Genomic DNA, 27,913 nt, shown 5'->3' with positions numbered 1-27,913 from the left:
TCTTGTAGGGCCTCTGGGCCAAGGTGAGAACCGTAGGCATTGTTCTGAGTGGTTGAAGAGCCTCTGAGGAGTTCGGAGGAGAAGGACATACATGATAGAATTTATGTTTTAGAAAGAGCACAGTGCCCACTGTGCACAGAGAGCCAGTGAAGAAAGTATGTAGTTGTTCGGGCCAGAGAAGAGGGTGGCTTGGGCCGGTGCAGGGGGCAGAGGTGGTGAGGAACCCATGGGGAGTATGGGTTAGCATTCTGAGTGCAGAACCCGTTGTGATTGAGGTCCCTGAGGCAGAGTCCCAGGGTTCAAGTCCCATCTTGACCTCCTGGGGACAGTGTGATTCTGGACAAATTCTGTACCCTCTCTGAGTCTCATTTATCTCATCTGGAAAGTGGAAACAATGATAATTCCTTCAAAGGCCATTATGATGTCTAGTGAGATAATTCACAGAACACACTGAAAACTGTGTTTGGCACTTCTAAGTATAAATATCTGTAAATCATTATCTTTATTAACCCGTTACAGTATAGTCACGAAAATAAATAATCTAAGATTTCCTAAAAAACGAGTTTCTGCCCATAAGAGAGTCATTTGCTATAAGAAATATTATTATAAGCTGTATTTAGAATACTTTTGGTCATATAATATTTTTGGAGATATTTTTGCCAAGAACGTATCCATTTCCTTTGCTTCTGTTTAGAGTTGATTTCTAACCTAATTTTTGTTTATACTTATATTTATGTTTATACTTATATTTACATTTACAACCCTAACTCAATTCCTGGTCTTTATTCCAAGGAGATAAACGTATCCTTCGGTTTGGGACTGGTGTGTGGTGACTGAGCAGAAGGAATCAGGCTGCAGAATCCGGGCTCTAAGTAAGTCACTTAGCTTTGTTGAAATTCAGATTTTACGCGTGCAAAATATATTACAGTGTTCAGGCGAAAGGAACGGGTAGACATGCACATCATACAAAGCATTTTACAGATGCTGGGTTTTATTAGTTTGTGTTGGTTCTCCTGTCATCATATTTTTGTGAACAAAATGTCTGACGGAACTTTCTGTGGGAATAAGTTGAAGAAACATCACACTGCCGTTCCTGTGGGTGGAGGGTGACACCCATTCTCCCCACCACTTTCTGCGGTCCCTCACCATCACTGTAGCTGCCCCAATCTTGGGCAAGAAAAAGATCATAAACTCACTTAACAGCCAGCATATGTCTGGCGAGTGCCTCTCAGCTTGGTGAAAATACATGTTGGTGTCAGTAGTTTGGGTCTTGATGATAAGAGAACATTTGAAATGTCTTCATTTCCTCTGCATAAAGCAATCTGTTATTTCTTTCAAATAGTGTGTGAAGTGCTTATGCCCCCAGATTAGCATTTCCAGGTTTTCATCCCACAAGCTTGTATTGATCACGCATACCCATTTGGATGCAAGCGGTCCTAGGGAGGAGAGAATTTCGAAGGTCATGGGATGGAGCAGGAAACACAGTCTCCTCCCCAAGCTTGGCTCTAACTCACCAGGAACCAGTCCTTTTTCCTTCCAGAGCTGGGCTTGTGAAATCTTCTTTGATTTCTTCATTTTGCTGTCTTTTTTTCCCCCCGGCCCCCATATGGGCCGGTCTACTAGAGGACAGAAATAAAGAAAAGCAAAAGGTAGCAATTAAATTAAGAAATGGGTGTATTGAGACAGCCGTGCAATAATAAGGGGTCATAATCTAAAACTTACCCATAAAACTTTGTTTCGTCCCTTGTTTTACAAAGAAGGAGTGTAAATTGTCTGAGACTCCAGCTTCAAGACAGTTTCTGAAGTGTCCACAAAGCTCCGGCAGCATGCCCTTTGTGCCCTTTGCCCTGTCCCTTCAGGCTGGGAGGATTTGGAAAAGCTACGTCAGGTCTCCCATGTTTTGCCTGAGTCACATGACTGTTGCCGGTGATTCCCATACTTTCTTGCTCTGCAGAGCAACCTTCCCAGAAACGTGTATTAAGCGCTGAGAATTAAGACCAGCCTCACTTTTATAAAACTGGATTATAATTGTCATAAAAGTTCTGGAATTATAGAAAAACTATACACACACGCACACGCACACACATACACACACACACACAAGTAATATCCACCATGACAATATTTGGAATGGATAATGATGCATTCCTAGAAAAACCCACTTGAATTCGTCTACATTGCTGGGTTGTAATCAAACTAAGGGCTGGGCCAGTTCGTTATTTGTGCCTTTCATCTAGCTGAGGAGTGTGCTTAGTAAATGTCGAATGCCTGAATAAAAAGACTTTGCTGGTTGAAATGTTATAAGCTGATTCTGATATTTCCATAAAAACATATCCTTGCCAGTTGAGCCATCCAGGAGTATAATGGCATACATAAAAATATGGAGCATAGACCTTTCTATGGTGTGCGGAATTCAAGCAGAGCCTGTGATAGTGACCAATCTTACACAATTGTGTTGTTATTAATTAACAGGCTGAGCACGAGACAGAAATATATAAAAGACTAAAAGGAAACAGCTTGGAAGATAACCCTAAGTAATCCAAAGATGGGCTAATTCACCACAAACATGCAGAAATGGAAATGTCACTCTTAATAACATCGCCTCAAAATATATGAAGCAAAAGATAGCAGAATGTAAAGGCGAAATAAACAAATCTACAGTCATTGTGGGAGAATAAACACACCTCTTTTGTAACACACCTCTTTTGTAAGCACAAGGTAGTCTTTGTGCTCCGGGCTCAAAGGGCTGGAAAGAACAATCTGTGGAATCTACCAAATGCTTTACATTCGAATAACTAAAACTTAAATACTCCTATGTCCCAGATTGTGTTCTCACCAAAGCTTTAGGAAGGACACGGAAAAAAATTATATTTGCTGAATTCTGTGGGGGAAAATTTATTACATAATAAGGTCTACAAAGAATTGGCCTCTTAACTATGTGTGCCGGGCATCGTTCTAAATATGAACTCATGTAATTCTTGCGCTAATCCTATGCCTATAGGTTGCGTGAAGTGTCATTGTAATTGCCTAATTTTATAGATGAGGAAACCCAGGCAAACGGAAGATAACTTTGCCTGATGTCACAAATCGGTGGAAACAACAGTTGAACTGAGGCAGCCTGACAGCAGTAGACTGCTGGATGCCAATGAGATATTTCTTGGTTTGGTCTGATTTCCGGCAAAAGAGTTTGGTGACACTGATTTTATCTACCTTTAAAAATACGGTAGCTTACGTTATTTATAGTTACACAACATAGAATGTGACATAATTCTCACATGTCTGGGAAATGCCATCACATTATTTGCAAACGTGACCATCAATGCAGCCTGTTGGCTAACTTGAATTGACTGAGAAAACATTCCAAGTTCATGTTCACGACCCCATCAAATAGCATGAGATAAAAGCTGGTTTTATAATCTTTCCCTTTTTATAGAATAAAAGCTAGGTAATGTTTTCAAAATTCTGGACCAGAATATTAATTCAAAGTGCTAAGGATATGGATGTATTCATAATTAATCTAAGACTGAAGCAAACCCTATAGAAAAATCATCTTCAGACATATTGGGTTTCATCCTGAAAGAGAAAAAAAAAAAGCGAAGTGTGAAAGCAACAAATGCTTGGAATTGCAGAGATGGAAATAGAGAACTGATCCTTAATCAGTTAAAATGATCACTAATAAATGAAATCTAGAAATAAAATCCCACCTCTCAGCATGATCCCCGATACCAGCTTCTTTTCATAATTACAGACGGTATTCTCGCTGATGTTAACTCTTTCTTCCTCTTTGAGCCTCCTGCGTCTTTTTTAGCACCATTTAGCTGCAACACAAAGGACTGAGACTTGAAATCAGAGCAAGAAAGTTTTTACAAGGGATGGAAAGATACAAACTAACTCATACTGCTTTATGAATTAATAGGGATGTCTCAAAAACATGAACAAAAGGAATTATTTAAATGTCATCCCATTTAAGTGGTGAATTCTCCATGACATGTTTTTCAGTTTATTGGCAGGGAGTGAACTGATGGACCTTGTTTTGCATGTCCCCTCTCCCTTCTCCTACTTCCATTTGCCTTCTATGCTTCCATATGTTGGGACCAATCTGTTGATTTCACCAGCACTCTCCCATCCCCCTTTAAGACTCCAGTGAATCATAGACTCTTTGGTGTGATCAGAAATTAGGAACCTTGCTGAATATACATTGTCTTTTCATATAAATGTCTCTCTGATCCACTTCTTGGCCCTCTGGTTATTGAAAGTGCGTTCATTTAAAAAACATAATTGGCAGGAATCATTGTTTTTATATCTAAATAAGGGAAACTGCATAAGCTTAAAAAATGTTACAGGATAGCATTTTGGGAAAACATACCAACGTGAAATATACTGTGACCAAGACTTGATAAGATACATCCCAATCTTATATTCATTATGTGGTTTTCAATTCAGGAAATATTCAATACTGAGAGAAAATTCACAATGGAAAGCTCTACAATTTTTCCTTTGAAATCCTCATGCACTTTAAGAAGATTGGAGAAAACACATTTCAGCAGGCTTTGGCAGTCGCTCAAATTTGTGTGCTCTAAGTTTAGAACCAAACTCAATCTGCCCCCTGTTCAAGCTCTGTTCTGTGCTGGCAAAACACCACTTGCTTGTTCAGAGGGAGAAGGAAGGCTTTGTAAAACTCAGAAAACTTACTGGACATTAAGCAGCTCCCCAACAATTATGTTATCCTCAGCTTAAGTTGAATTCAACACATATGAGTGACATTTTTCTTACAACACCCAGCTATAAAATAAATAGAAAAATACTTAGCAGCACTTATTGGGGGTTTAGCAAAACTCAGTAATGCCTAAAATTTTCCCAAGGTCACTTGGTTTTCCAAGATGCTATATATAAGATTTTCCAGCTCTTATTTCTGGTTTGTCATCACATCTCCTTTCATATTTTGAGGAAATGTTTGTTTAGGTATAATAATTTTTTTGCACCATTTGAAACCCAAATATTGCAATACTGTGTTAAGATGCGAAAGCTGAAATGTGAAAAGATGTACCATAATCTATTTATATTTAATTATGTAGACTGAATTAAGTATGCATATAAATATTTTAAACATATATACACACATGCATATATGCTTTTAAAAAATTCAGCCTAAGTACTTCCTATACATTTTTATTTTAAATTGTTTTGCATACCGGCTCTCTGAAGTCTGAGAGCCAGATCTATGTAGTTCTAGGTAAAAGACACTGAAAAGATTGATAGCTTAAGATTTACGGATTTGGGACCAAGAAGCAAGTTATTTTGCTTCTCTGAAATCTTTATGCAGGTAGGAGTTGGACTTGATAATATTTAAATGGGCTTCTTATACTAATTTTATGTGACTCAGTGATTCCAACGAGAAGTTTGAAAATGGCTTGATTTTATGATGAACAATGTACATTTTAATTGGATTTGGTTCTTTATTTGTTGCTGTATCTATTCTTATCTCAAGTGAATGCAAGCCAAGCTGAACATTCCGTGTTCTCTCGAAACCCTTTCAGACTCTTCACTGTGTACTTTTATCAATCATAATGTGTATCAGCCAAATGTAATTATAGCGATCGCAGTGTGTCTTAGTAGGATATGTAGGAATTTCAGCGGTGTCGTCCCATACCCCGCTGAATTCACCCTGCCCCCATGGCAGCATTTTATAGTATACTAGTTATGAACTAGTTATATGTATTATATTAGTATAATCTCTGAAGTTAGACTTTTTGGCTTAAAATCCTGGTTCTCCACTTTATGACTACTTGACTTTGGGTGAGTTGTTTTATCTCTCTGTTCCTTAATTTTTTTTTTTTAAGTTAATGTTTGTTTATTTTTGATAAAGGGAGAGGGCCAGCAAGGGAGGGCAGAGAGAGAGAGGGAGACACAGAATCCGAAGCAGGCTCCAGAGCCTGAACTCACAAATCATGAGATCTTGACCTGAGCCAAAGTCAGATGCTTACTTCACCGACGGAGCCACGCAGGAGCCCCTGTTCCTTAATTTTTTTGTCTGTAAAGAGAAGAGAACCTATTTCATCGACTAGTTCTAAGGAGTTTGTAGTTTCATTCTGAAAGTACTTAGAGTAGTTCCTGGCACACAGGAAGTTTTCAACAAGTGTTAGTTATTTCTTTGCTTCTTATATGTCTACCACATTAGAACAGAAGTCCTATAAGAGCAGGACGCTCATCAATCTTGTTCATCATGGTCATGGTTACTTTGCCTTCTCTTCCTCTTCCTCCTCCTCCTTTGCTTTAATTGAAGTAGAAAGCACATAACATTAATCCATCTGAAAGTGTACAATTCACCGACATTTAGTGTATTCACGGTGGTGTGCAATCATCGCTTCTGTCTAGTTGCTTAAATGTCCTTAATCATGTGGAGGAAATTGTCTTCTGTTTCTAGTTTGCTGAGTGTTTTTGTCATGAAAGGATGTTGGAGTTTTCAAATACTTTTTCTGTAACAATTGAAATTCGCATGTGGGATTTTCTTCAGTCAGTGTAATATATTACATTGATTGATTTCCATGTGTTCACTCTTGCAGTCCAGGGATAAATTCTACTGGGTCACGGAATATAATCTTAATATACTACTATTATGCTAATATAATATACAACTGTACTACTAATATATTATTTGGTTTGCTGGCATTTTGTTGAGGAATTTTGTGTATGTATTCATAAAGGATACTGATCCACAGTTTTCTTTTGCTATAACGTCTTTATCTGGCTTTGGTAATGCGGGCCTTACAGAATGAGTTTGGAAGTGTTTCCTCCTTTTCTTTTTTCTTGGAAGAGTTTGAGCAGGGTGTAATAATTCTTCAAGTGTTTGGTGGAATTCACCAGTGAAGCCATCTGATCCTGGCCTTTTCTTTGTTGGGAGGTCTTTTTGATTACTGATTCAATCTCTTTGTTTGTTAAAGATCTATTCAGATTTTCTGTTTCTTATTAAGTCGGTGCTGGTAGTTTGTGTATTTCTGAGAACTTATTCATTTCACCTAGTTCATCTAATTTGTTGGTTTGTGATTATTCAAAACATTCTCTTATAATTCTTTTTCCTATAAAGTTAGTTGCAGTGTTCCCACTTTTATTTTTTATTTTAGTAATTTTCTTGGGGGGGCGTCAGTTACCTAAAGATTTATCAATTTTGCTGATCTTTTCAAAGAACCTATTTTTGGTTTGGTTTTGTCCCTTTTTTCCCTTGAACTTTCTTTCATTTAATCCACTCTAATTTTTATTATTCCCTTCCTTATCCTAGCTTTGACTTTAGCCTGCTGTTGTTCCCGTTTCTTAAGACATAAAGTTAGGTTATTGATTTAGGATCTCTTTTCTTTTTAATATGAACATTTAAAGCTATAAATTTTCCATGAACACTTTTTCACTAAATCCTATAGATTTTGGTATGTTGTATTTTCATTTTCATTCATCCCAAAATATTTTCTAATTTCACTTGTAGTTTCTTCTTTGACCATTGGTTCGTTGTTTATGAGTGTGCTGTTTAGTTTCCACATATTTGTAAACTTTCCAGTTTTTCTTCTGCTACTAATTTCAACTGTCATTCTGTCGTGGTTGAAGAATGTGCTTTATATGATTTCAGTCCTTTAACACTTATTGAGGGGCGCCTGGGTGGCTCATTTGGTTAAACTTCCAACTCGTGATGTCGGCTCAGGTCATGATCTCATCATGATCTCACGGTCATGAGATTGAGCCCTGTGTTAGGCTCTGTGCTGGGCATGGAGCCTGCTTAAGATTCTGTCTTTCCTTCTCCCCACTCACACTCCCTCTATCTCAAAAAAAAAAAAAGATTAAAAAAATTTATTGAGACTTGCTTTGTGGCCCAACATATGGTCCGTGCTGAGGAATGTTCCGTGTGCTCTTGAGAAAAACGTGTATTCTGCTGCTGTAAGGCGGAGTGCCTTCTCTCTTTATGTCTGCTGGGTCTGGTTGACTTACAACATTGTACAGCTCTTTATTTCCTTATTGATCTTCTGACTGCTTCTCTCCATGTTGCAAATGGGGATACGGAAGTCTCCAGCCGTTATTGTAGAACTATTTCTCCCTTTCAGTCTTTCATTTTTTTCATATTATTTTGGGATCTGTTCTTATGTCCAAATATATTTATAATTATTGTATCTTGACGGACTCATCTTTTCATTGATGTGTAGTGTCACTTTTGTCTCGTGACACTTTTTGTTCAAAAGGCTGTTTGTCTCATATTAGTACGAACACCCCAGCTCTCTTTTGACTACTGTTTCCTTGCATTTTCTTTTTCTGCTCTTTCACTTTTAACCTGTTTGTGTCTTTGGCCCTAAAGTGAGTCTGTTACAAGCAGTATATAGTTGGGTCATTTTTTAAAAATCCATTCTTCCAATCTCTGCTTTTAATTGAGGACTATAATCCATGTACAGTAAAAGCAATTAGTGAGAAGAAAACTTCTGCCATCTTGTTACTCCTTTTCTAGAAGTCTTAAAACTTTTTTGTTCCTCAATTCCTCTATTACTCCCTTCTTTTGTGAGTAATTTTTATGTTATTTGCTCCTGTCACGTTTTTCTAAGTGAAGTATAATTAGCACACGGTGTTAAATTAGTTCAGATGCACAACATAATGATTCAACAATTGTATACATTACTCAGTGCCCACCACAATAGGCGTGGCCACCATCGGTCACCAGATAATGTTATTGCAGTCTTATTGAACGTATCCTCTGCTGTACTTTTCATCTCTCTGCTTAATTTTTTTGAGTGTATCATTTTGATCACTTTCTCATTTCTTTTCTCTTTTGGTACATTTTTTAGTTTTTTCTTAGTGGATACACTGGAGATTACAATTACAATTAACATAACTTTATAACAATCAACTTTGAATTAATACCAACTTGGTTTTAATAGTGTAAAAAAGCTGCCCCGTTACAACTCCACCCTTTAATTTTGTTAATGGTAGCAAACGACATCTTTATACATAGTATGCATATTAACACAAATTTATAACTTTTGTTTTCTGCATTTGTGTCTTAAATCGTATAGAAAAAAAGAGAGGAGTTAATATACCCAAATACAATACCCCTGATTTTGTGTTTACTTGTGTGGTTACTTTTACTGTTATCTTTATAGCTTCACATAACTTTGAGTTATCTTCTAGCACTCTGTCATTTCAGCCTAGAAGACACTACTTCACATTTCTGGTAGGGCAGATCCACTAGCAATGAATTTAGTTTTTGGTTACCGTCTTTAGTTTTTATTGACTAGTGCATTACCGTCTCCTTCATTTTTGAAGGGTAGTTTTGCTAGACACAGAATCTTTCCTGGGCAATTTTTTGCTTTGAACACTTTCGACATGTCATTCCGCTGACTTCTGGTCTCCAGGGTTTCTGAAGCAAAATTGGTTGTTAATATTATTTGTGTCCCTTGTGTATGACAAGTCACTTCTCTTTTGATGCTTTCAAAATTCTCTTTGTCTTTTGCTAATTTGACTATAATGTATCTTGGTGTTGATCTCTTAGAATTTATTCTGCTTGGAGTTTGTTGTGCTTTTTGGAGGTGTAGATTCTTATCTTTCATCAAATGGAAGGATTTAGCCATTTTTTCTTCACTCTTCTGCATATGTTATGCATACATTAGTCTACTTAATGGTGTCCCATGTATCTCTTGGGCTCTCTTCATTTCCTGCCATCCTTTTCTCTTCCTGATCCTCAGATTGAATAATCTCAGTTGTTGTATATTCAAGTTCACTGATTCTTTCTTCCCTCTGATTAAATGTGCTGTTGAACCCTTGTAGTGAATTTTGCATTTCACTTATTATATTTTTCAACTCCAGAAAATTTCTATTTGGTGTCTTTGATGATTTCTATCTCTTTATTGATGGTTTCTATTTGGCAAGACTTACTATCTTCATTTCTTTTGGTTCTTTGTTTAGGTTTCCTTTGGCCCTTTGAACATATTTAACTTTTAAAACCATAGTCCCAACAAAGAAAACTCACGACCAGATATTTTCACTGGTAAATACTACCAAACATTTACAGAAGAATTAACCCCAATACTCTTTAAACTCTTCAAAAAATTGAACAAGAGGAAACATTTCCAAATTAATTTTGAGGCCAGCTTTATGCTGATACCAACTCCAGACAAAGACACCACAAAGAAAGAAGATTACAGGCCAATCTCCATGATTAACATTGATGCAAAAATCCTTAATAAAATACTAGCAAACTAAATTTAACAGCACATTAAAGGATCATACAATGTGACCAAGTAGAATTTATTCTCTTTGATGCAAGGGTGGTTTAACATACACAAAGTAATTCATGTAATAGGCCACATTAAGATATCAAAAGACAAAAATCATATGACCATCTCAATAGATGCAGAAAAACATTGGACAAAGTTCAACACTGATTCATAATAAAACTCTCAACAAAGTGGGGTTAGAGGGAACATACCTCAACATCAATAATGGTCCTATATGACAAACCCACAGCTAATATACTCAATGGTGAAAAACTGAGAGCTTTTCCTTTAAGATCAGAAACAAGACAAGGGTGTCCACTCTCACCACTTTTATTCAACGTAGTACTGGAAGTCTTAGCCACAGCAATCAAATAAGAAAAATAAGCAAAAAGCATCCACATTGGTAAGGAAGAAGTTAAACTTTGTGATAGTTTGTGATAACATGATACTACATAGAAAACCTTGGGGCATCTGGTTGACTCAGTTGGTTAAGTGCCTGACTCTCGGTTTCATTTCAGGTTATGATTTCACAGCTTCATGAGTTAGAGCCCTGCCTTGGGCTCTGTGATAGCAGTGTGGAACCTGCTTGGGATTCTCTCTCTCCCTCCCCAACTGCTCACCGCTCCCAGTGTCTCTGACTCTCTCTCTCTCTCAAAAAAGAACAAAAAACAAAAACAAACAAAAAAACACTTAAAAAAAAGAAAACCTTAAAGACTCCACCAAAAAACTATTAGAAGTAATAGATTAATTCAGTGAAGTTTCATGATACAAAATTAATATACAGAACTCTGTTGCATTCCTATACACCAAAAACAAAGTAGCAGAAAGAAATATTGAGGAAATAATTCAACTTACAATTGCACCATAAAGAATGAAATACCTAGGAATAAACTTAACCAAGGAGGTGAAAGACCTATACTCTAAAACCTATAAAACATCAATGAATGAAACTGACGATGACACAAATTGAAAGATATACCATGTTCATGGATTGGAAGAATTAATATTGTTAAAATGTTCATAATACCCAAAGCAATCTCAGATTCAGTAATTTCCCTGTCAAAATATGAATAGTGTTTTTCATAGAACTAGATTTCACAGAGAAGTTTAAGTGTCACATATCTCACTGCAAATCAGCAGCTTCTTTAATCACCAAGCTTTCCTCTGATATGTTGTATGTTTCGGGCTGGATTTTAGAGTTCTGTAAAAGTTGATTCTGGAATTTTTTTTCTCCCAGCTCATTGATTGTCTTTAGGAGGGATGGAACTCTGGAGTTCCCTAGGCTGCCATTTTAAGTCTAGCTTTTTATCTTCTTCTTCTTTTAATGATATTTACTGTCATCATTCACAAATGTGGATGTCCTAGCACACAGATCCTCTTTCTGTTTCTATTCTTGCAAACTGCTCCTCTTTTATAATCCTGGGGAGGAGGTCCACACAGGCCCCAGAGGCAGGTTCAGGGCCATTAGGTAGGCAATTCCATATGTCTAGTTACCAGAGCATGGTCTAGAGGGGAGGGTTCTGGCTCCAAGTGGGAACATCATTTTGGCCTGTAGATGCTTGCTAAGGAGGAGGGATGTGGGTGTGTACAGGCAGAGAAGAAACTAGATCTTTGCTAAATCTAAGAGTAGGCTGGGATGTCCATACTTCTGTATGCAAGACCCCTAACCATGTGGGAAGGGAAGGGATGGGCCCAGTAGTTCTGTGTTCTTGACATCCTTGTAGAGTCTTGAGGAGTCTGAAAATTCTCCATTTGAACATGGCCTTCTAGGCACATAGGAAAGTATAGTTCTTTTTTTTTTTTTTTAGTGTCTATTTATTTTTGAGAGAGAGTGAGAGAGCTCAAGCAGGGGAGAGGCAGAGAGAGAGGAGACAGAGGATCCAAAATGGGCCCTGTGCTGACAGCAGTGATCTCAATGCAGGGCTTGAACTCACAAACCGCAAAATCGAGACCTGAGCCAAAGTCAGATGCTCAACCGAGTGAGCCACCCAGGTGCCCCAGGAAAGTGTAGTTCTTAATGCAGGAGAGTGGAACATATTTTAATTAACAGTCTTTGAATTTGATTCATAACTTTTAAATATTTAGATATGTGAGGAGCCTGTGTTTGTGGTCTTGCACCAAGCATTGCCAAGTTATAAGTGGGCTGTGTAGAGATGTTTGTCTTGGACCCTCTGAAGTTTGACACTGTTGATCTCTTTCTCTCTACCTTGCTGTACTTCTTCATGGCACATCAGGGACACCTTACTCTTGAGTTTCCTCCTATGTCACTGGTAGCTTTTCTCACTTTCCTTTCTCACCAAGTAACATTGGAGGGCTCCAGGGCTCAGTCATTTGTCCTTGTCTCTTTCTATCTACACTAAAAATTTTTTTTTTAATTCTTATTTATTATTTTTGATAGAGAGAGAGAGAGAGCACAGGGGAGGGGCAGAGAGGGAGGAAAACACAGAATCTGAAGCAGGCTCCAGGCTCTGAGTGGTCAGCATAGAGCTTTACATGGGACTCAAACCCACGAACCGTGAGATCATGACCTGAGCTGAAGTTGGACACCCAACCGGCTGAGCCACCCACGTGCCCCTCTATCTACATTTCTATTGTTAGATCCCCAGATTAGACTTCTTTTCTGAACTCAAACACAGTATATCCACTTGCTTCCTCAAGGTTTTCACTTGGTTGTCTAATAGACATCTCAACTTTGTCTAATGGATAAGACACCTGTTCAACCTCAGTTAAGGACAGTCTATTCTTCTGGTTATTCAGGCTTAAAATATTTTTTTTAAAGTTTATGTATTCATTTTGAGACAAACAGAGACAGTGTGAGCAGCGGAAGGGCAGAGAGAGAGGGAGAAAGAGAATCCTAAGCAGGATCCTCACTGTCAGTGCAGAGACTGATGTGGGGCTTGATCTCACAAACCATGAGATCATGACCTGAGCCAAAATCAAGAGCTGGACACTTAACTGACTGAGCCACCCAGGCGCCCCTTAAAATATTTTCTTGACTCTTCTTCCTGTCTCTCATACCACACCCAGTCATTCAGGAAATTATCTTGGCCTTGACCTCAAAATCCTGTATTTTGGATCTTACCACTTCTCACAACCTTACTAGCATTACCCCGGTCCAGGTTACCATCACAACTTTTCAGATTGCTGCTAGAGCCTTCTGACTAGACATCCAGGTCCTACCCTCATCCACTACAGCTATAGTGATTCTGGTAAAGCTATGTCAGATTGTGTCACTCCTCTTCTCAAAATATCCAATGACTCCCCATTTCATTTAGAGTAAAAGTGAAGGCCCTTTCAGTAGTTCATAGGTGAGCATATCACCCAGTTCTGGCCAGTGAGAACCAAGTATAGGAAACTTATTCAAACTTAAAGAAGGTGGGTTCTCTCTTTGGTGCTGGATTTGAGGCTAGAGGATAAAAGCCTGGATTTGGAGGAAGGTATTTGCCAGGTGGGGTTGATCTGCCTGGGATGGAAATGCAGAGAAAAATGGCTGAGAGACACAGAGATACCTCCTGGACTGTGCAGCTTCATTACAGGCCAATAAGTAACAATGCTTGGCTTAAAGCAGATGCATAAGGAGTTGTGTTTTCTATCTTCTGAAACCAAGACTCTTGACTAAAACAGGGCTGAAGGAAGAGGCAGAAATTGACATTCACCGAGCATTCTCTTTTGGTTGGACATTATGCTCGGTGAGTTACACTAATTATCTTATTATATTCAATCATTCCTTCTCTTATTTGTTTACAGTTTTAGTCCATTTCCCTTACCTATAATTATCTTTCCATTCTTCTCTGGGAAATGCTTTAAAACACCTGATCAAAACTCTTATTTCCATCAAAATACATTTACTTTGAATCCCATTAATATTCATGTAAGTAGTTCATTTGTCCACGTTAATTCCTAGTTGCTCATACATTTTTTTGTGTGCATTTGTGAGAGTGTGTTTCTATTTAGACCGGAGACTTTCTGGTACCAAAGACAATACCTTGTATTTCTTCTTTATCCCATCTCATCGTCTAGTACCGTTATTTATTTTTCCCAATGGACTTCTCACATATTATTTGTTAAAAATATTATTTGCAACAGGATACTACAGTTTTTATGGGCACTTTAAAATAATTTATTTACAATAAAGCATCTAAGAAAGATTATGTTTATTTTACACTTCTAGAAATGTAGACAAAAACATGTAAAGTGCTGAGAATAATGCTAGGTATATGATTAAATACTCAATAAATATTGTTGTTGTTGTTGTTGTCGTCTAAGAACTCTCCCACATTGGCATTTTCTATTTGTCTTACAGCACATAATTCTGTCTTATGATATGCCCATGTATGAGTACATCTTACTCCATATAGTATACAACAGACCTCTTGAGGCTGGGCCACTTGTCCTGTGAGTGTTAAGGGAGCACAGTGTGGAAGAGTGGAAAACACGTGAGCTTATTTTATTTTTAAATTTTTTTTCAAGATTTAATTTAAATTCTGAGTTAACATACAATGTTATATTCGTTCCAGGTGTACAATTTACTGATTCATCTCTTATATACAACACCTGGTGCTCATCACTAGAAGTGCCCTCCTTAATCTCCATCACCTATTTCACTCATCCCCCTACCCGTGTCCCCTCTGGTAACCATCAGTTTGTTCTCTATAGTTAAGAGTCTGTTTCCAGGTTTGTCTCTTTTTTCCCACCTATGTTCATCTGCTTTGTTTCTTAAATTTCCCTGGAACATGGGCACTATGTTTTCTTATTCAACATGTTTTATTCCCAATGCCTGGCAGACAGTAGTTGCTCTCGAAAGTCTTGCTGATCCAAACCTCTTAAGCATCTTATGTCTATCTTCACCTGGAAAATCGTTCTAGACTTGTCTGAAAGAGTTTATTAAGCTGCTGCTGTTACTTTCACTTAAAATAAATTCATATATATGAATATATAGAAAGAGGATGCACACATAGATTCTGGGAAGCATGAGCATTGTGTATCTTTAAAACCCTGAACATTCTGTGGGATTCATGACCATGTTTTTGCTTGTTTAATGAAAAAGTAGACCCACTGGAAGACGTCGATGTATCTGTACTCACTCTTTTGCTTGAGTATTGAGAAAACCTTACATCAAGCAACACGTGGGTGAATCAAGTGCTTCCAGAAACCAGAGTATCATGGCCTTGCTGGAGCCAAGTGCAGCTCAGGCTGACTTTGTCTCTATTGTCTCTCCATCACATCCCTCTCCTCAAGAGTCACTTTTAGCAGACATCGTGAACTGTGCCAAAGCATATGGGTATACCAAGAGGTGGGGGGCAGGTGCTCTGATTGGCATCTGAACCTGCCAAATAGACTACACTTTGCATTTCTGGCTCTTTCATGCATCCAGTTTCCAACTCTAAGAGCTCCGCAGGTTTAGGTTTTCATCAAAGCCACAGGTACATTGTTTTTCTGAATTTCCATCACTGCTACTTGAATACATTTTTTTCTGATTCCTATAAAATTGATTCCAGTGTTTAACATCTATTCAGACCAGCGATTGAAGTAGCCTCCTCAGACTCTGTGACCGTGTGACATAAAAATTATTTGTTTTCTGTACAGCCTTTAGATTCTAGGTTTCTAATTGATTATTCTTTGTTGTGAACCACCCCAAGAGTCAAGCCATCTTGCCTCGAAATGAATCAACCTAGATTAATGGAGTTCTAATTTGAAGATAAAAGAAGTTGGCCTCCAAAATCTTCACTCACTTCCATACACACAAATAATATGACAAATATGTGAAGAGCACATTTGACTTTTTAAAAGCTTTTTCTCTCTCCCACTTGAGGTAGTGTAAGTAGCATTAGTTCCACTTGACAAGGCAATCCAGGCCCGTGTTTGCTTTCAGAATTATACAGAAGATATGTAAAAACCGATGTCAAAGATGGCAATTAGAAAAGATGTCCTTATGTTACGAGGGTGCTGGTATATCTTAGTCTCACTGATTCAATATGTATGTATTGTCCTCCACTGAGGTAAAACGCACATGCAGTTAGGCCTTTGTCTTCAAAGAATCTGTCAACGATAATGTGGTAGCAAGGCGTAAGTGGAAAAAACTACTAATAGGTCTGAAAAGTAAGTCAAAGCCCTCTAGAGATTTAGCAGAGGTAACACTTTTCATCGATTGTGGGAGCCTTCCTGGAGGAAGGATCACTTGAAAGGAGAGTTTATGGTTTTCCCATTTCATCAGGTGTTGACATACTTCAGAGTCACACTGAGTTGTCCTGAAATAATCCATTTTGTGCCACGTTTGCTCTTCTACCAAATGGTGCCTCAGAGAATGGATATATTTTGATATTCATTTATTAAACAGACATTTCTCAAGCATCTACTTGGAGATGCCAAGACAGACATATTTTCTGTCGTGGCTCTGAAGACCCTTATATTTCTTGGGGCCAGCAGTCGAAAAGCAAATAAATATGAAAATAACAAGTAAAGATGGAGTAAGTGCTGTGATGAAAGTTCAAGGGAGAATTGTCCAAAGGCCCTGTGTCTTTGCCCTCCCCCCCCTCATCTGGTAACATGCAGGATTGGCTGTAGTCTATCTCAGAAGTTTGAAATGAGTTTTCAAGACTTAGACAATGAGTACATTTGATTTGGTATGGTCATGTTTGCCAAGCAAAGAGTTGCTGTCCTTCATTTCACGTTAAAATAGTGATGGTAAAAAGTGCCTTCTGATACTTCCATAGTGCCTAATTCTCTAGCTGCGTAGAGCTAGATCTGCGTAGAGCATAGATCACTCTATGGATCTGACCCTGTGTACTTATACCCAGCATATCGTAGTTTGTCTCAAGGTCAAACACACCACAGAAGTTTATTTGCCCTGGGTGTTTAGAAAACTCTTTCTGGGGCAGTGATCGACTGTGTTCCTTTTTCCCTAGTGGACTATAATGATTGGAACATTGAATAAGAGCTTCTAACAGAATAAGGTGTTTTTATGTTTTGTTCGTTTTTTTTTTTTTTGTTTGTTTGTTTGTTTGTTTGTTTACTAATTCATTAGGTAAGAACCTCAATGGATATTTTAAAAGACAAACTTCTGCTTTTCTGTCTTTAGAGAACTGGGTGGACGTTGTCCCTCCAAATTCATTGTCCACGCTGCTCCCCTTGAACCCCACCTTGTCTTCCCTGCTCCTTCTTCAGATTTCAGGTCGGGTTCTGTGGATGAGAGCCTGCAGAATGGGAAGGGGGTGAAGTTGGTGTCTTTGACCCCTGAATGCCTCTGGCAAGAGCTGCCATGGAAAGTGTGTACCTCTTCCAGAAGTCACAGCTCCTCTTAGGAAACCTCCCCAGGGAGCTGCCCTCTTCCCCCACTCCTTCATGCTCTATTTTACTCACCCCTTACCATTTCCCCTACCCCGCTCACACCTTCACAGTCTCTTAACACTCTTCAAATTATCCAGTTTGAGTGTACCATCTGTTTCCCACCAGGGCTTCTACCGATACACAGGAAAACTAGATTCGTGAGTTGAACTACTTATTTGTGCTGGAAATCAGAAATTTATTTTATTTTGGCCTCTGCAAATCAGTTTCTACTTAATATTCTTCCTTTCTTTTTGCCCCAGGAAACAGAGTTAAATGACAATTTCATTTCAATTAAAAAAACATTATAATATGAGGTCATGACCAGTTTGTAGTCTGCTTGTTGGGATGGGCTCTCACTCTACGAAACCTACTTTTGAGTAAGTTACAGTGTTTAAAAAATGGAGTGATACACTCACATATTTTATTGGTTAGCAATCAATTTAGCCGAGAGAAGCAAAGACCCAACATAACAGTGACTGATCAAGATAGAAATGAACTTCTCAGCTTCATAAAATGTAGAACGCTGATAGTCCAAGATAAAAATGACAGCTTCATTCTTCAAAGCCCTTGGGGACACAAACTGTCCACCATTTCTCCAGCCAGGAGGAAGAATAAGAGGCAAAGGAGAAGGGAGAGTCATGATGCCTGTCAGTTGTTCTTAATAAAGATGCTCGGAAGCTGCCCATGCCACTTCTGCTCTAGTGTCATCCAGTGCAAAGTCTCATGGCTGCAGCTGCCCTTGAAGCTGAGGGACACAGTCTTCATTCGGGGCGGCCACTTATCCAGCTCCTACTACCCAACTGGGGTTGCTGAATGGTTTCTATAAAGAGCACGACAGAAACTAGTTTAGGTCTTGTGGACTACATACAGTGTCTGGTTCTCCTCCTCCTCCTTCTTTGTCTCCTTTTTAACTTCCCATTTCCTCTGTTCCTTCTCTTTCCTTCTTCACCTCCTCCTCCTTCTTTCGCTTCTTCTTCCAACTCCTTAGAAATATAAAAACTCTTCTTAGCTCATGGGCCACCCCAAAACAAGTTTCAGTCCAGATTTCACTCAGAAAGTGAAGTTTGCCATCCTCTGCCATAGGAGAAGGGGAAACTGGGAATACTTAGCGGTCTCTGCATTTGTGGGCTGTTAGGATAAGCTGCTGAAACAGGTGACTCCCAGATTTCACCGGTTTAATGCAATGAGTTGATTTCTCTGTCACATCACAGTCCAACGTGGACGGGTAAAGAATGTGTGTGAGGAGGGGCTTCTGTGCCCTCATGGGGCCCATTCACTCATGGAGCCCGACTCCTCCCACTGAGTTGTAGGCACCCTCTGTGTTCAGCTGGTACAAGAGGAGACCGAGAGGAGAGAGAAGGTACATGTACCCTGAACTGTTGATACAGATCATATTCCCTGAACGGTTGATACATACCATATTCATTGGCAAGACCTGTCCCCTGCAGCCCTTGCCCACCTGCACGTGTAAAGGGCCTGGATTCAAGACGCATTTCAGAAAAGAGTTTGGTGCTCCAAAAGAGGGGGGTATGTTGTTTAATGATATGGCTCGTTGGTTTCTTCATCTATACAATGAGGAATGTATTACTACCCATTTTATACATACCTATATTTTATTTATTTATTTATTTATTTATTTATTTATTTATTTATTTTTAACGTTTATTTATTTTTGAGACAGAGAGAGACAGAGCATGAACGGGGGAGGGTCAGAGAGAGGAAGACACAGAATCCAAAGCAGGCTCCAGGCTCTGAGCTGTCAGCACAGAGCCCAACGCGGGGCTTGAACTCACGGACCATGAGATCATGACCTGAGCCGAAGTCGGCCGCTTGACCGACTGAGCCACCCAGGCGCCCCAAACATACCTATATTTTAAAGATGTAAGTCAGTTCACATAAAGAATTTAGACCAGTACGTGGCCCACTGGCAATGCCATTTTAAGAAGGGAGTCTACACAGTGATGAATCTCACAGCCTCTGAAGCCAGACTAGGTGGATTTGAGCCCAGGCTCCTCCATTTGTCCCAGATCCCTCCATAGATCCCTCCAGGTGGGTCCTTTAACATCTCTGTCTTGAGCTCTTCAGTTTTCTTTTACAGTTGTTATAGGAGTTAAATACATAAATATATAAAAGTACTTAGAACAGAGCCTGGAACATAGGGAGTAGTCATTAAGGGTGGACTACTAGTATTGCTCTGTATATTTTTATGAAATTAATTTTTAGACTATGTATTGACTCCCCAACAGGAAAGACAAGGAGTGGTCACCGTTCTCTCTCCTCTTCTTCCCTCTTTTCATACCAATGTTCAGTGATGATATTTTTAGCTCTTCTTATAGTTACCTTTGACAATTCACCTAATTCACTTGAGGTGCTCTTTCTGTTCCATCACCTTTTGCCATTTTCTGTTGACTCCCTTCTTTATAAGGTGAGAAGTGGCCCTTCTACCTTCGCCTCCACTGTCCTGTCTTCCACGATCCGTTTTCCATCAGCATACACTGTTAGGATGGCTGAGATTGTACGTGTGTGCATGCCATCTGCATGCACGAGTCTTCCTTGCCTTGTTTATGGACTTATGATAAAAGGTGAAAAGTAATAAGCACTATTTATGCCATTATAACCCCACAAATAGTTTTATTTTAGGCCAAGAGGCACTGTGCAGGCACTATGCATCTACCTGCCTGTGACAAATGCCCTGGTTCTCTAAGGAGATTGTTTCCGGTATCAAGGTCAAATCAACTCTTTTCTTACATACACTCCCCCTTTTTTCCCTTAAAACGAAACCACAGCTTAACCACAGTTGTTTAGTGGGACCGTGGGTCTTTTCTATATTTTTGGCCTTTTCAGAATTTCTGTGTGCTTCCCCCCCACCCCCACTCCAGTCATTCTGTTTATTTTATCTACTCTCTTTTCCTGGCAGAGATGACTCTTCCTCCCACTGCTTTTTCCTACAATAGCACCATTCATTCTATTCAGCCATACTGTCTCTGACCCCCTGATCCCTTACCTATCTAAAAATGTCTTCATCGAGCTTTCACTCTGGAATAAAGTTTGGTTGGAGGTAAAATTCTGAGGTACAAGTCATTTTTTCTCAAAGCTTTTAAAGTATTATCCTACTAACTTAGCAACAGTGTGGCCAATGAGGAGTCTGACGCACTTGTATTTGTCATTACTTGGCAGTCGACTCCCCACCCTCACCCCCACCCTCCACGGGAGCTCTTAGTGCTCTGAAATTTGACAATCATGAGTCTGGGTTTCAGCATTTTTCATCTATTGAACTTTGGGCCTTTGTAGTCTGGAAATTCAACTCCCCCATTGCTATGAGAAATTCTTTTCTGTTATTTTTTTGCCTTCACTTTCTTCATTTGTTTTTCTAGAGCTCTTCGCCGAATATTGCATCTATTGAACCGGTCTCATTCATATTTTCCATCTTTTGTCTTTTTCCTTTATGTAACAGAGAATTTCCTTTTTTTGACTTTATGTTTTAGGCTTTCTCTTCAAATTTTTATTTCAGCAATTCCATGTTTAGCTTTTAAGACCTTCCTCTTATTTTCTTATTTAAAAAAATTTTACATATAATCTTTATCCTCTTGTATGGAGCCAATAATTCACTTAACATCTTCTTTTTTTAATGTTTAGTTATTCATTTTGAGAGAGAGACAGAGACAGAGGGAGAGAGAATCCCAAGCAAGCTCCACACTCCCCATGGAGCCCAACGTGGGTTCCATCTCACAACCACAAGATCATGACCTGAACCGAAATCAAGAGTCAGATGCTTAACCAGCTGAGCCATGCAGGCGCCCCACTTAATATCTGTAACTTTATTATATAGCATATTCACTTTCTAATTTCTATTCTGTACCCTGAATTTACTCTATTTCCTCTGGGGTCAGTTTTTTTAACTTGTATATTTAGTCTTTTTCCTACAAGATCATTTTCTTATGGGGCTAATGATCTGTTTGTATTTTATTGGGTAGACAGTGTACCTTTTCTTTGCTATTGCATATTTAACATTTAAAAAAATCTTTATTCTTTTTTTTGAGATTCTATGTAGAGGTGGGAAAGGAAGGGTTTAATGATTATGAATCTTTGCTTTTTGTTGAGGAGATAAGAAATGGTTAAGTTGATGGTCCTACCAAATGCCAGGACAGGAAGGTCTTTTTTCTGGAAGTAGAGATACATGCATTAGAATGCTTGGATCTTCCCAGGCACTTTATTCAGATTCCTCAGAGAAGAGCTGTTATATTTTAGCCTGACTGGAAATTTCAGCTGCTTACACTCTGTGGGCACAGTTGAGGAGTTTGGGTGGTGATGGGAGCCACTGATGTAGCTGATCTAAATTAAAGATGTGATCTTACCCTTATTTCTTACTCCTGTTCACACCTCACCTGTCACTCTGAGAGTGTGGAGTTTGTCAGAGATACTTGGCCAGACCTCTTCTGCAGCCCCCTGATCACAGATCCTAGGACATAGTCTTCTCCATGCATTTTGTGCATCAGTCCCCTCCCCTCAACTTTCCATCTTCCAGAAATGTGTTGAAGTCGTCGCTGATTGGCAGCCCCTCTCCGGTTACCTTTTCTGTTCTTTGCATTCCTCTTATCAGCTTTAACTTTCATTTAATTGGGGTGTCAGGAAAGGTAAGAGGCAAATCCCGCTGACTAGTTTGTTTTCCAGAGTTAGAAGTCTAAATTATCTTTTTCATTGAAAAACAAGTGATGTTTTTTTCTCGTTCAAGAATTAAAGATTACATAGGGGTGCCTGAGTGGCTCAGTTGGTTACAGGTCCAACTTTGGCTCGGGTCATGATCTCAGAGTTCGTGAGTTCGAGCCCTGTGTCAGGCTCTGTGCTGACAGCTCAGAAGACCCTGGAAGCTGCTTCGGATTCTGTGTCTCCCTCTCTCTCTGCCCACATTCTGTCTGTCTCTCTCAAAAAGAAATAAACACTAAAAAAATTTTTAAAAAGAATGAAAGATTATGTTATAATTCTCTATATATTGAGACAACATAGTATATTACCCAAGTACATGAACTTTAGAGTCTGAGTAACTTAAGTTCAGATTTTGTAACTGCCACATCTGTGCATCTTGGACTTCTTGTTTGTAAATGGGAATATAAAAAAAAATAATACATACATACATACCTTAGAATCAAAGGGTAGAATAAATATAAAGCAATATACACGGTTTCTGACCCATGGAAAGCTTTGCATAAAATTAGCTTTATTATCATTTGTTAAATCTTTTTAACTTTTAAAGTTAAATATATATGTAAACTACATGTTCTGGTATGTTATTGATTAAAATCATCTTTCATTAGAAGTGGCAGTTATTCTATGGGATTTTAATCAGGTTTAATATATTGCTCCAAGGAGATAAGACAGCCTCCAAAGGTCTTGTTTAAAATGAAATTATTTTAACATTCCTCTACATCTTCAAAAAAGTTAAGACTCTAGTACTTTGTTACACAAACTCCGTATTAGCTTTGGGGAAAAGAATAAGGTGTCTTTTATGATATCTGGCTCTCTATTAAATGGCTTAAATGTTTAGAATGCTTTGGGGGCAATTAAAATTACACATAAAAGGAGTCTTAATAACTTTTTGATAATAACAAAAGTTCTGACTAAATTTAAATTGATTTTGTGCCTTAGTATTAGTAGCCGTACAGCTATTATACAGCTATTAATGATGATACAGCTATTATAATTACAGCTATTGTAATAAATGAGGGAATTATTTTACTGGTTAAGCATTACATTATCATCTGCATAAAATGGTAATTTTTTTTGCTCCTTGAAAATACTTTATTAGCATATCCATACTGTGTGTTTATGTTAGCTAAGAAGAGAATATCTTCTCAATAGAATGTATTTCCTTTAATGTAGCAGGAAGTATTAACACTTTGAAGTGAACAGATACTTGGCTACTTAAAATACATTTAAAAGTATTTGAAGCATGTGGAGTCTGGATTTTAAAAGAGATATTTTGCAAATCTGTAATTAAATAAGGTAATCTCATTCTTCTACGTGTTAGCCTGTGAGGCAGTATTCATCGATCAGAAATTGTTGATTCATAGCCGTGGTTTTAATCCCTTTGGTGATACCTTTAATTCACTTACAGATGACTCTCTGTGTGAAAGGTCACAGCCAATGTGTCCTATACAGTCCTTTACGGCCAGCGATGGTTCCACTGTGTGTGAGGGATTTGGGTTTTGGCCACGGAGACATTGCTCCTAGGACTAATGGAACTTTTATAAAACCAGCACGGTCCCTACCGTTTGTTCTTCGGGGAGGTTTTACAACCAAGCTTTAATGATAGAAATGTCTATGGTTGGTACATTCAAGGACATCTTTCCCAGCTCTGTGAGTAAAAGATATGATCACCTCATATAAAGTAGGAAGGGGAGACGAGGAGCATGAACCTGAACAGTGCATCTGGGAGCAGTTCGAGGCACGGTGCTTTGTAAGATATGGTAGTAAAACCCGACTCTCCTGAAGCTTTATTGTCTGGCGGGTTAGTAATGGCCTGCTTTATTTCTGCACGCAGGGCATTCACTTCCACTCGGTGCCCCTACCTCTGCCCTGGCTAAAGAGCTTTCCTTCCCTGAAAACTGATTTCGAACCCTCCCATCCCTTGTTTATCGTGAGTATGTTTCTGTATCCCGCTGACAAATAAAACACCTGCTTGCTTAGTCAGTGCAAGAGCTCTGGAGCTGTTGACATTTTGAGTCATTCTATTTTGGTGAATACAGGTAACGTGTTTCCAGATTGCTGCCTCATCCATATGTCTCCCCCTCCCCCCCCAGAAATGAAAGTATACCTCGTTCTTTGGTTTTACCAGTCACTTTTTTATGACACTTACAAAGGTCAGCATCAGAAATATTATCGCCGTGTGTTATATAGTTGTGCAGGAGTGGCAGGGATAAACGTCTCATCTCGGGGATCTTATAAAATGTTCTTAGGAGAAAGTAGCAAAATGAGGTGGAGAAAGCAAGCTGAGTCCTGGGTTCTAGCTCTTTACTATCCAAAACACGGTCCCTGGAACGGCAGCCTCAGTATCTCAGCGTCCGTTCGAAATGCAGCATCTCAGGTGCCTCCAAATCCGCCTCGTGGCAGCGCCTTGTAGGAGGTTCGTGTGTATGCTGAAGTTTTAGATGCACTGTCCCAGCTGACGGACTCACGGAGGTGGTCCTGGAAACCTTCGATAAGAGATTTCACAGCATACTATCATAATACTCATGCCCTCATCCTCTCTGGAACGTTATCAGCACTCCACAAATGTTTGCTGAATGAACAAACAAAAGACCTAAGTTGCTCTTTAGCAACAGTTGTTGGTCTCCTAGACTGTGTGGGGCGTTAGAGTTCTATGAAATCCCATAGAAGATCCTAGAGTTAGTCATTGTGTGTGTGTGTGTGTGTGTGTGTGTGTGTGTATCTTTCAGCTTCAATTTTTGTTCTGGATTCCTTCCTTGAATAAAGTTTCTTTTCTCTTTCTTGCTTGCCTCTGAGTATAGCACATTTTCAAGGAGGGTGGTCTTTGGAGAGCTTTTTCTTTAAATAACAGGAGAGTGGATATTCTTTTGCAGCTTATAGGGCATCCTGCCTCATGTTGGTGCCCTCCATTATGCCATCCATGATGGAGCTGGGAGTCCACGGGTCCCTGAGGCCGACCAAGGGAGCCACACAGAACCTTAGGTTTCATGTGTGGCACTGTAACAATGGGTGGGTAGAGCCAGGAGAATCTCACGAATCCATCGAGGGAGTGTGCATCGAGTGTCTGTTCTCAGTCATAGCAAATTTCTGACCACAGGCTTTTGGGGAATAACCAAAAAATCTGAACAACAGTCTAAATATTATGAAAATTCTAATGTTGGTCCTATAAACTGATGGGAGATTGTATCAGTCTAGACTGCTTTTTGTTCTCGGAAGTTACCTTAGGTAGAAAAAGCACCTTTCCTTTGCTGGGAAGAATTCTGGAGAATAGTACCATAGTCTTGTTTGGAATCTGCCACTGCAAAGGCACTGGCACTTTTAACAAGTGGTGTCACTATTTTCCGGGGCCCCAGGGGAATTCAAGTTAGGGAAGAGTATAAATTATAAGTATGCTGACAGCCTCTCTTATGGAACTTGACGCAAAGTTAAGACGTTTATTGTTTTCACAATCATAATGCAACCACTGTTTTAATCTACTGTGTTCATCTAGTTGTTAATATAATAAGCCATTGGATTCATAATGAAAGGACAAAATCTCAGTTTGCCCTACATCTCAATTACGATGTGTCAGTCCAGATACTGTCGCTCTTCACAAATTGGTTAGTAAACATGTGGCAGATACTGTATTAGTTTCCTGTCGCCTCCATAACAAATCACCACGAATGTTGTGGCTTAAAGCAACACAAGTTTGTTTCTTATAGTTTTGGAGACCACAAGTCTGACAAGGACCCACTGGGTTAAAATCGAAGGGTTAGCAAGGCCGTGTTTCTTCCTGTAGGCTCTGGATAGGCTCCGCTTCCTTGCCTTTTCAGCTTCTACAGGCTGTCCACTTTCCTTGGTTCACGACCCCTTTCTTCACCTTCAAGGCCAGCAAGGGTAGATAGAGTCTTTCCACATCGCGTCACTCTGGCCTCCTCCTATGGCCCCCTCTTCCACTTTTAGGGGACTCCGTGATTACACTGTGCCCACTTGGATAGTCTGGGATATTCTCCCGTCTCAAAGTCAGTTGATGAGGAAGCTTAACCCCATCTGCAGCCCACCCTCCCCTTGATTCCCCTGTGCCGCGTAGGCCAACATACTCCCAAGGTTCCAGGGATTGGGACGTGGACGACTGAAGGAGGCGAATATTCTACCTACCACAGAGATTTGGGAAGAAATGATCTCAAAGTCTTAGCGAATTTTTAGATATTTGTAGGTTACTTTCTTCAGTTTCTTAAGAAGTCGAGCCCTATAATTCGCGTCTTTTTCAACTCCTCGTCAACCATTTTGTCCTGGTGATTTGCCAGGCAAAAGGGCTTTGACTCCTCTCTTTCTGTGTGATTGATTTCGGGATCCCCAAAGTAAACAACAACAAAATAAACACACTTTTATCAGAAACGGATTGTAATGCATCTGTGTGCCAATCTGGGCTGTGTGTCTAAGCTACACCTTTGCCATGTGCGCTGCAGGGGGGAGTTAGGTTGGGGGCGCTTGGGGGAGAATAGACTTCCATTGTGTTCAGCACGGTCTAGGGCAACTGCCAGTGTCATGCACTCTTACATTTTTATACTTTTGGTCACGGGACTCCAGGAAATCTTACATTTTCAGTTATGCTTATCTTAAATTCAAGAAAGGGATACGAAGTACTGTAGCCTTGAGGTGTTGCTCAGAAGTTCCCTAATTATTCTCGAAGTTCCTTCCAGGACACTGTATTCTTTGTCTCTTCTCACCGTACAGATGAATTCAGCGGCAAGGGGAGACATGGTTTTAAGTTGTGCTTTGGAAGCAAGTGGAGAACAAACAGCACCCTTCTTCCTGGTACAGAGAGCACCAGAGTATGTCATAAGAAATGTGGACTTTTGCAGGCGTTGAGAGAGGTGGTCAGGAAGAGGACAGATGACAAGGCGAAGGAAATCAAAGTGCTGTGGCAGCAGATGCTCTTTGGGAATCGACAGGGACAGCCCATTTCTGCTGGTTTTGGGTACAAATGAAATTCCGTCCAGGTGACCTCAGAGGTCACAGACACGTAATGAAGAAGGTGGGAGTAGACTTTCTGAAACGCAAAAATGGGGCTCTTGTTGATGTGGTCATAGAGCCGCTTGCCTCTGCTTTTGCAGTATGGGAACCAAGTGGGTGAGGACCAGAGAAGGAAGAAGTGAGGATTTCCCTATTTGTTCACGGGAATCAGAAACAAATCCAGGCTTTAGAACACCTCAAAAGCAGCACACCAGTGAAATGTGCCAGGATTTGAAGACTCATTGTTGTGGTCTTGATGATACTTGTGCGCTTTAGCTTTATGGAGAGTTTGAAAGAATTTCGACGTTGGAAAATGTCCTCACTCCTTCTTAGAGGCGATGCTCAAAGTCTAGCTGGATGGGTCCACCCTAGCTGTGTGCCAAAAGATGAAATCATTTAAAAAAATTTTTGTTTGTTTGTTGGTGTGCTTCAAAGCAGATTTACAATGTTAAATTGCCTCTACGTTGAGTTAGTAGCCACAAGAAGTAAGACCTCCGAGAAGCCCTCTTATCTTACGTGTAAACTAACCTCACTCCACACAACTTAACACTTTACAGCAAAATTAATACAGGGTTAAAGGCAAAGCAGTGTAACTTACAGAGAACAGCAGTGGTAAAACATTATTTGGCAAATTATTGAAAATGTTC

The 27,913-nt window shown here is 39.4% G+C and overlaps 1 protein-coding gene across 1 annotated transcript in view; it reads left to right on the top strand.

The window, feature by feature from the left end:
• Nucleotides 1–838: 838 nt before the first annotated feature.
• Nucleotides 839–27,913, top strand: part of ST18 (ST18 C2H2C-type zinc finger transcription factor) — a 254,450-nt gene continuing 227,375 nt past the window's right edge. Inside the window, exon 1 of the mRNA XM_047842283.1 lies at nucleotides 839–872. The gene's annotated coding sequence lies outside the window, so the exon portion shown is untranslated. The remainder of the gene's footprint in view (nucleotides 873–27,913) is intronic.

Source organism: Prionailurus viverrinus, chromosome F2, assembly GCF_022837055.1.
Source record: "Prionailurus viverrinus isolate Anna chromosome F2, UM_Priviv_1.0, whole genome shotgun sequence".
Lineage (NCBI taxonomy): Eukaryota > Metazoa > Chordata > Mammalia > Carnivora > Felidae > Prionailurus > Prionailurus viverrinus.
This window is presented reverse-complemented; position numbering and strand designations above follow the sequence as displayed.